This window comes from Crocodylus siamensis, chromosome 1 (genome assembly GCF_052110815.1).
Source record: "Crocodylus siamensis isolate JL-2025a chromosome 1, ASM5211081v1, whole genome shotgun sequence".
NCBI lineage: Eukaryota > Metazoa > Chordata > Crocodylia > Crocodylidae > Crocodylus > Crocodylus siamensis.
In genome coordinates this window covers 25,349,224-25,358,194 of record NC_143395.1, presented here as the reverse complement: position 1 = coordinate 25,358,194, position 8,971 = coordinate 25,349,224, and the positions used below count along the sequence as shown (strand labels likewise).

The 8,971-nt window shown below is 44.6% G+C and overlaps 1 long non-coding RNA gene across 2 annotated transcripts; it reads right to left on the bottom strand.

Moving 5' to 3' along the window:
• Positions 1 to 401: 401 nt before the first annotated feature.
• On the bottom strand, positions 402 to 8,847 carry LOC149872651 (uncharacterized). Of its 2 annotated transcripts, none has more exons than XR_016440188.1 (3): positions 8,597 to 8,847; positions 6,923 to 7,065; positions 402 to 5,437 (listed from the first exon to the last, which is right to left on the bottom strand). It is a non-coding gene; the product is annotated as an uncharacterized LOC149872651 (long non-coding RNA). The 2 variants fall into 2 exon arrangements; XR_016440189.1 differs by lacking the exon at positions 8,597 to 8,847 and adding an exon at positions 8,011 to 8,553.
• Between the last annotated feature and the right edge of the window lie 124 nt (positions 8,848 to 8,971).

Here is an 8,971-nt window from a genome sequence, read left to right as displayed (position 1 = left end):
AGTCCTGAGAAACTTTGTGTGGGCAGGCCTTTCCACTGGCAGAAAAGCTGTCTAATTTCAGTAGGTCAACCCTGGAAACACATTTCCATTTGGAAAATGTACCACAGTCACCAAATTTATTCTTATAAAATTCACCAATTTGTTTAAAAAAATAGGTGCTTGCAGTATTCCATGAGAGCTGCTGATCCATTGTTTGTGTGTCTAAGCAGCTGCTTTCAAATATTAACCTGTAAGATTAGATAGGTTTATAGTTTAAAAAAATTAGGATTAAAAACAATTTTATATCATTATCATCTTCAGGTGGCAAAATATTTTAGACTATTTGGAAGTAAATACATATAGAAAAAGGTACATGAAAGTTTGTAAAAAATTCAGTATGGGGAGGTATTATTTTTATTTAGTCTCTGTACTTCAGTAGCAAACCATAAAAGAGAGTCCTTATTCTGACATGCTTACAATCTAAATAGACAAAAAACAGAGAAATAGTGGATGTTCAAAGAGATCCAGAGCAATAACATGTCTTGCCAAGAACACTTGGATCAGTATCTGAGACAATAAGAGAACCTGGGGTTTCCTGTGTCCCAGTTAGTGGCTTGTCAGCTTGACCCCCAGAACTTCCTTGCAGCAGTTCACTTTGCTTCCTAAGTCACTAAGTCTAGCAGAGAGGAGGATACTGAAAAACATGAGCCAATAATGACAGGGTTCATTTTGTTATTCTTAGCAGCTTCATGAGGATAGGACTTTGGCTGGGTAAAGAAAGTGGCACTGACCCGTGGCCTTCCCTAACCCTCCGCAAAGAAGGCAAGTTTTTGAAGGACATTAACCTCAAAAACAAAACCCAACAAGAAAAAAAAGCCACCCCTGCATGAAAACGCTCCATATTTAGCGTGCCTCAAGTAGAGCTAGTTGAAATATGCTGCACTAGGAGTGTCCCTCTCCTAAATATGGGTTTTTGTCAAATTCAACATTATTCTTGGAGGGAAGGTCAGTTTCAACAGAATGGTTTAGCTTTTGGGTTGACAGAATTAAAATCGGAAAGAAAAAAAAAGTTTCAGTGTGAAATAACTTTATTTAAAAACATTTTAGAATTTCTCATGTTAAAATTCTTCTGTTTGCTATTTTATTTCTCTCTCTTTTGGAAAGGAAACAAATCTCAAAGTTTCTTGATCAATTGTAGTTGTAAGTTTGTTTGTTTTTTTCCCCTGCCCTTTTTAAACCCTTTCTTCACAAGTTTAAGCACAGAAGTTGTCAAGGTATTTGCATGTAAAACAGAGTCACAGGACATGTGCTACAGTTGCACTTCTTCAATCGATTTACCTTTTCACTTACTCTATCCTAAAAGGTCAGAGGCACTCCTAAATCTGAGAGACATATGTATTATTTATGTACACTGAGAAAAATCTGCTTGCTTATGCATGGAAAAAGAGCAATGGGGTTTCCATCGTGACATGTAGGCCCTGCTTTTACAATTGAATCAACTCTTTCAGTGGGACTTTGCACACATGCAAGAGGTTCATTGGCATGGATCCAGGCACAAGATGATTGCCTTTTTGTGTCTAAAGCAAGTGTATGCAGACTATGTAGAGGAGGACAGATTCAGCATAGCTAAAACAAAAACACCCAGTGTTTTGTTGTTACATTTTGGCAAACAATAATATATGATAATGCATTGCAAAGCTAATTAATACAAAAGTAGGATGCCAAAGAGACATGGAGCTTTATTATTATTACTACTTCCTAATCTAACATTAGAAACTTGATCTGAAAATATTAACTAATATGCTGTGCAGTAGGCACAAACATGTGCTACATAAAATCCTCTCCCATTTTGGACATCCATAAAGTAGACAGGCTGGCAAACAATGGGGTAAAGATGAAAATATACAGCCTTCATTCAAAATTTCTTCACATTTGTCTGCTTTATTCAAACCTATTTTTTTTTTTTTGTATTTGCACCTCTAGTCTTGCATCCAACAAGAATCATTTAGTTCTGCCAGGTTTCCTTTATGCTGCTTTAACCATTTCTCTTGTTGATCTAAGAGGGACACAGCTAGTTTTTGAATTGTGGAAGTCATGTGCACGCTTAAATTTACTAAGTCATAGGAAGGCACTGTGGTATCCCTGTGGCAACCTTAATACAAGAGCAGAAACTAAAGTGCACATTTCCCCCCCCGCCTTGGTCCAGTTGTGCAGGCCTCACATCTGGTGTTTTCAGGCTCATTTCCAATTACAACGGAACTGCAGTTGTTCTTTGCCTGCAAGGAAAAGTGAATTCTAAGGGGGGGGGGAAAAACAGAGAGCACACAAATGAGAACAACTCAGTCCTTTGCTAACAGAAAGAAGAGCAATCATGCAATGACAGGGTATTGCCACTACATGTTGTGGTATTTTTGTGCCAACAACAGGAGAGATGCTTATCACAAGTAGGAAAAAGTAACCGGGAAACAAAAAAAAAAAAAAAAAAAAAAAAAAAGCAGACTAAAAATTACATGAAACACTATTAACTTAATCTGACACACAAATTTTCCTCTTCACTCAATTATTAAAAATCCAGCAAGCAAGGGCAGAGATTGTACTAGCCAGGCCTCTTTCCTTCCCCCATCAATCCCTTCCAGCACTGTTCTATGGAAGGGAGAGATTCTCAAGGGTAGTAGCAGATGCTCCTTTTTGCTCCGTCATTTAAATCTGGGCAGGAAGGCAGACTACAAAATATAACAAGGCGAAATGTTGCTTGCCAGGAAGATGGACTTTGACCTACCAGCTTATCACCATCTCCAATTTCTGTAACGTAGACAACTGACAAAAAGAAAACAAACAATTGTGACAACAGTTAAGTGGATGCTAGTTCTTCCTGTTAGTGACACTTGCACAAGTTACTCTCAGCTACTACTCAGGCAGCAGCTGGTATTTCCCAGGTGTGTTTGTGTGCTGTAGAGAGGGAGAGAACACCAAAGTGTTAAACTGACACAGGCAGAGATTCAAGCATCAGCATCTGGTACCAACAAATGTCAGGCCTTTTGGTAATTTACAGTCATAAAAACAGCCTGTTATTACTGGAAAAAACCAAGGTCTTGTAAGACAATAGTCTTGTTAGATAAACTTGACTTGTCAGACTGCCATTGAAGACAAATGCCTCATTTAGTATTGTAATCTGACTGTCATAGAATGGAGTCCTCTGGGATGGCCATGATACCCCTAGGGCTCCTTGACCATGCCAATCCTGCCCCATGGGCATCCTTTTGTCTGCCACGTCTTGCTGCAACTATAAATTGATGGGGAGGCTGCCCTTGAGTTTGCATTGTTGGACATGGTCCTGATAGACCCCAGTGAGTCCTGTGGGTTCTCAGACCCCTTTTGGGTCTCGCTCCAAAGTGGATGCCTCTCAGGACACCCTCAGCCTTATGGGCTAGATACGTGGCTCCAAACTGCCCCCTTTACCATGCCCCAGGCCTCACAGATGGCATTCACAGTGTCCCTCTGACACCTTAGTTTCATTTTGCCTCTGGTCATCACTGGACTGTCTGCAGCCCTCTCTCTTTCCCAGAGCCAGTGTGGACATGGAGAAGCCTGCACACCCCAGATACCACATCCACACTAGGGTCTATGTGTGATAGTGGACCCCCAATGAAGCCTCCTCTTTCCCCAATAGCCTCTGCCCAATCCACCAGCTTACAAACAGAAATCAAAATACAAGCCCCTGGGCTATAACATAATGCAAGCAGCTCAGGGGGTGCTCTGTCCCTTTAAATGAATCACCCTTCCCCCAGCACAACACACCTTGTAGGCCAGGGTCTGGTAAGCTCCCAAAGTCCCTTAATCTTGCCAGAAACAGGAGATGAGCTATCAAGCCTCTTCAGTCAGCTTCCTCTAGGAGAGCTCCTTCCCCCCAGGTTGCTAGCCAAGTACTCCCGCCCTGGTGTTTATATGTGCCCAGGGCCCTGCCTCTTCCGGTCAGCTGACCACCTGCAGGTGCAGGCTAATTCCCACATTCCTGCTGTCATGGTAACTTGCAGCTGAGGGGTTCCTGAGTGACTGGGAAGGCTCTCTCCCTAGGCAGTTTCAGCCCTTAAAAGAGCAGGCACCTTAGTGCCCTGCGACATGCTTTCTTTCCTTACTTTTCACTTGAAATCCCCTGCAGTGGTGTTTCCCAAACGTTGTGGGTTTATGCCCCATCACAGTGAAGCTGGTAACTCTTGTGCCTCCCTGCTTTGCCATCACTACTTGATTGCTGCCAACTGCCCTCACCAGTGGCAGGAGGAAGCGGTGGTGGCAGCAGCTGAAGGAGAGAGAGGGGCACTGGAGTGGTTGAAGTGGGGGGCGGCATCACCACTTCCTACCGTGATTTGCATGTCTCCTCCCTCTCCACCCAAAACTTTCGCACAACCCAGAGTTTGGGAAATGCTGCCCTAAAATAACATGGTGAGAGATTAGGAAAAGCAAAATTAAAGCAGGATGAAAAAATCATTTTAAAGCTGGTTCAGATGTCACTCCACACTCTTCTGTCCAAGACAGAATAAGGTTCACTGTTTGCACAGGTCCTTCTTTATCCAACCATCCTGCCACACTTTTCAAGAAGACACATAGCCTCTGATAATCCAAGTGTTCTGTGCAGGTAGAGTCCTCTGGCCTATGTGAAATCTACTAGCCAGTGAGGCTTCATGCCACTTCCCATGCAGAATAATATGCTGGGTTGGTGTCACACTGTCCAGCTGTGTCATCTGAGAGAGGACTATGGGATCTGACCCTTAGGGCATGAAGATTAGTCTTAACCCTAAAGTTGAAAGGCATGCTTCTGATATTTTTTCTAAAGAATCTGTTAAAGGCCAGATCCTGTTTCAATAGACGCATATGTCAGTTGGGGGTCACAGCATTCTGAAAACCCATTTACCAAGAAATCCTTTGCTGCCTGAACCTATAAGAAGCAGTGTGGTTAGCCAGCAGCTGTGCCAGCTCCAAGAACTGTGTTGGAGCTTAGTTGGGAAACAGGCAACAAAAGGTCTGAGAGTACTACAATCCTTGCCCTCGGCTTCATTTTAATGTCTGGTATTACTATCAGTAACTGTTTAAGAACACTTGTCAAAACTGCCTGAACGTTCACCACTGCACTAGACTGTCAGATTGGTGCTACTGAAAGATCACATGTGGAAGGCATGGGGTTCTGCTGTAAACTGTTCATAAAAGTAAGTCTCCCTTTAATATTCTGATCTAGTTACATACTAACAGCAGCTTTAACAGTTACAGACAATCAGGTACTTATGGTAGATGTCTGAGAAGAAATAACAGGGCATTGCATGTCTGTCTCAAATAATTTAGTCCTCTGGTTAAAACACTGTTAAGAAGCTCCTTCGGCTGTTTCCTGCTTACTGAAATTCAGTATGCTTTGAAGGAGCCAGATGCATCTAATTTGGGTTCTCCTCTCCTTGTTTCTTTCTTCCAACTGTGGGAATAAAATGATGAAGAGAAAAATCAAAATAAAGGTAAGATGCAAAAGCAGTCAAAGCACTTAGTTTAAGAGGCCTGCACCACGCCAATATAGGGAGTGAGAATTACAGATGCACTTAATTCATGTCTGCCATTTAAAAAAATCTTCAGATAGGCTAAATATACCCAATGGGCTCAATATTCCAAATGCAGATACTCTAATAGAACATTAAAATCTCGTATTAGGGTGCTCAAATTGGCACTTAGGTACATGAAATAGGAATGTACATACCTACATATTGATCTTCCATTCAAATGCAGAATTTGAAAGTCCTAATAAGGTATGCACACTGAAAACAAGGCTCCTATGCTCAGGGGTTACAAAGAAGACATAAGATGAAGCTGAAGGAACAGGCTGTAATCAAGGTTTTGTTCCACAAATTTATCCTCTTTTTCTGTTGCAAATAATCCTTGAGTAGTTAACAATTTTCTGAATTTGTTCTGTTTGTAATTTTTTTTGTAAATAATTTCTGTGAATAACTGCTGATCATGAACTGTTCTATGAATACATCAAAGGATCTTAAATATCAACACTGTTTGTTGGTTGGGGTTTTTTTTAACTAGACACCCAGGTCAAAGGTTAGGAAAATGTTTTGTGCATCTATACTTATATTTATGGCTTCAAAAGTTTGCTTTGGCTGTATATCCTCTAATATTCATTTAATCCATTTTAACAACTATTTCTGCCTGTAAATTCATTCACTGAACTGTGTACACCAAGTAAGGGGGAAAAGGGCAAGGAAAATGTAAAGAAGCAGCTTTTTATCAGTGTAAATGCACAGAAACATTTAAAGCAATTGTTTAGATGTAGAAGGATTCAGGGTGCAGATAGGAGGGACAGTTTTTGCCTCATCTGGCCAAAGAGAGCAGTTTATAGCTATGACCAAACATAAGTGCACAGCTGCAAACAGCTTCAAAAATCACTTATCAGGTGAAAAATCTGACCCCTCATTGCATGAGGTATCAGATAAAGACATTTAAAAATGTAGCATCTTTTGTTACTTGTGTCTAGGGAGCTCTCAGGGTGTTGCTGTTTTCAGAATGGGAGAGAGAAAAGGGAGCAGAGGGAGTTCAGTCTGGGGGTTTTCAGTCCCCCTCCCCTCCCAGAGTAGGGCAGGTGTACTGGAGCCCACCTGATGTGGAGGAGGGGGGACTCCAGTTCACCAACCCCACCCTTCAGCTCCAGCTGGGGAGCCCCAAGAACAAGTCCCCTCCACTGCCTTTCCCCCTTCCCATTCTGAAAACAGTGAGCACTGGCAAAGAGCCCCGGCCATTGCTAGAGGAACCTGGCTGCAGGCTCCCAGCCCCAGGTAGATTTCCCTCCCCCCTGGAGCCAACAGTCAACTTTTGTTTGGTCTGGGGTAAAGTAAATCAGAACACTTTGCAAAAATGGTTTTCAGTTACAGCTGGGAGCTGCACTTCTGTGTCACTGAATACTCACTTGGGTTTGGTGCTGCATTGTATGCAGAAGATGACACAATTGCTAACTCGGTTATTTAGAGTTCAGGACCTTGATCCTGCCATCAGATCTGTGGTTGGAGCCTTGGAGAGTTCATCATGTGGATCCAAATCCAGAATCAGAACCTAAATTAGAGAGAACAGTACTGTTGTTAGAACCTGGCACCATACAGCATGCTCCAAAGGTCAAGAAAATGAACTTCTTGGAGCTGCTACTCATTTGGACTCAGACCTCTAGCCTCTGGCTGCCACTATCTAGGGCAGACCAGGCATTAGAGTTTGCTGAAATACACATTACAGTGGGGCTCCAAACTGCTGGAGTGGGAAGAGGGGGTCAGGAACGATTCTTGCAAGGTTCCCATTGCTGGACATACATAATTTGGGCTGCTACATTGTAGCTCTTTGTCCAGCCCATCTATCCATGTCCAGCAATGGGAACTCAGAGGAGCTTTATGGGAGGGGGTGTTATGTGTACTGAGCATGAGGGAGGACAGCACGATGAGTAATTGGAAAAGCTCACATTGTATCAAAGGCCCAGTCTTGCCAGCCCTGATTTTTGTATAATCCTCATGCCAATGAGGATTTCCAGAACTAAGCCCAGTGAAATCAAGGGAATTACATCAGTCATATAACTATTGTCCGGAATCAGGCCTCAAGTAGCAAAGGTGGAGCTGGCACTGATGGCTGCGAAAAACCTTGAGGCAACCTTAACACGATGTGTCTGTTTTCAGTGGATTCTAAGTTTGAAAACTGTTCAGGCTTATATTTTCACACTTGCTTTCTTCCTTAGGTTGAATGTTTTTGGAACTTTTGCCAATACACTTATGCTGCTTCTGAGACAGATGTTGGGAGAAAAACAGTTAATTTTGCAAATGCTAAAAAAACCATTTCTGTCTGTTTCTTTGAACAGCCTCACTGTTTACATCCACACTCCGACTAGGAACTTGAACCTTGGCAGAGATGGGGCAGGAGTGTCTTTCTTTTTGTGAAAACCGACCCAGTTTAGCTGAGTTCCAAACCCTGCAGCATGGCTGTTTGCACAAACTCAGTCGAGTTTTGTTATAGGCTTACCACTAACATCTCAAACTGTTGTGTCGGTGGTGAGTTGGCAGAGAGCACCCACACGCCACGTGCACCCAGCACACTTGTCAACCTCCTGCACGGGACCTGCCGAGACAGGGTGCTGTGTAGAGACAGGTGCAGCAGCAGTATCACCTTCTATCTCTTTGAGCAAGACAAATGCAGGCAGGACTGAGAGCCAGGAAAAATCCCTTCCACTAATGGGTGTTAATACACCTATGCACTTGACCGGCTTTATTTACTTACAAGGTTATCAGATGCTGCCTTGAGGGAGGCAGGTGGGTATCATTCCCCCTCTCCTGACAGAGGAGAGACCTGACAGTCTTAATGTGAGACCCCTGGGGGCAGTGAGAGAACAGACCTGGCTCAGGCCTCCACGAGGTTTGGAGGGGGACATCTGGCCCCAGGCGGGGGGTCAGGCTGCATGACCTGGGCAGGGCCCTTCCAGCCGGGCCGCCCTGTGAATTCCGTGGGCTTGGCCAGGCCGTCTGCAGCCCCCAGATCCTCCCTCTGCCCGGCCCGAGGCCGCAGCCTCTTCCACAGGCGGCACCAGCCCGAGCGCAGGGTAGCGACCCACCGTGGCTGTCCCTGCCCGGCGGTCCTGGATCACCTGTGCTCCCGGCCTCGGCCCCACGTCTTTCTAAAGGCACCGCAAAGTGGGCAGACCCTGTGCACGTATGCGTGTGTCGGGGGTGTGAGGAGGTCCGGTGTGTCGGGGACAGGTGTGTGTGTGGGGTGGTTGGGGGGGTAGGTGTCTGTATGGGGGGCTGGGGCGCGTGTATGCGGGGGGCGGTTTCCCGCTCCAGGTGCACGGCCCCCCCCGCGCCGCCGCTCAGTGGCGCGCGGGGCGGAAGGGCCCACGTGTGTGTGCGGGGGGGCCCCTCCCCCAGCACTTCTCAGCACTTCTTGGTACTTCCTGCCCGGGCGAGACAGAGTGGGGAGGGCGGAAGAT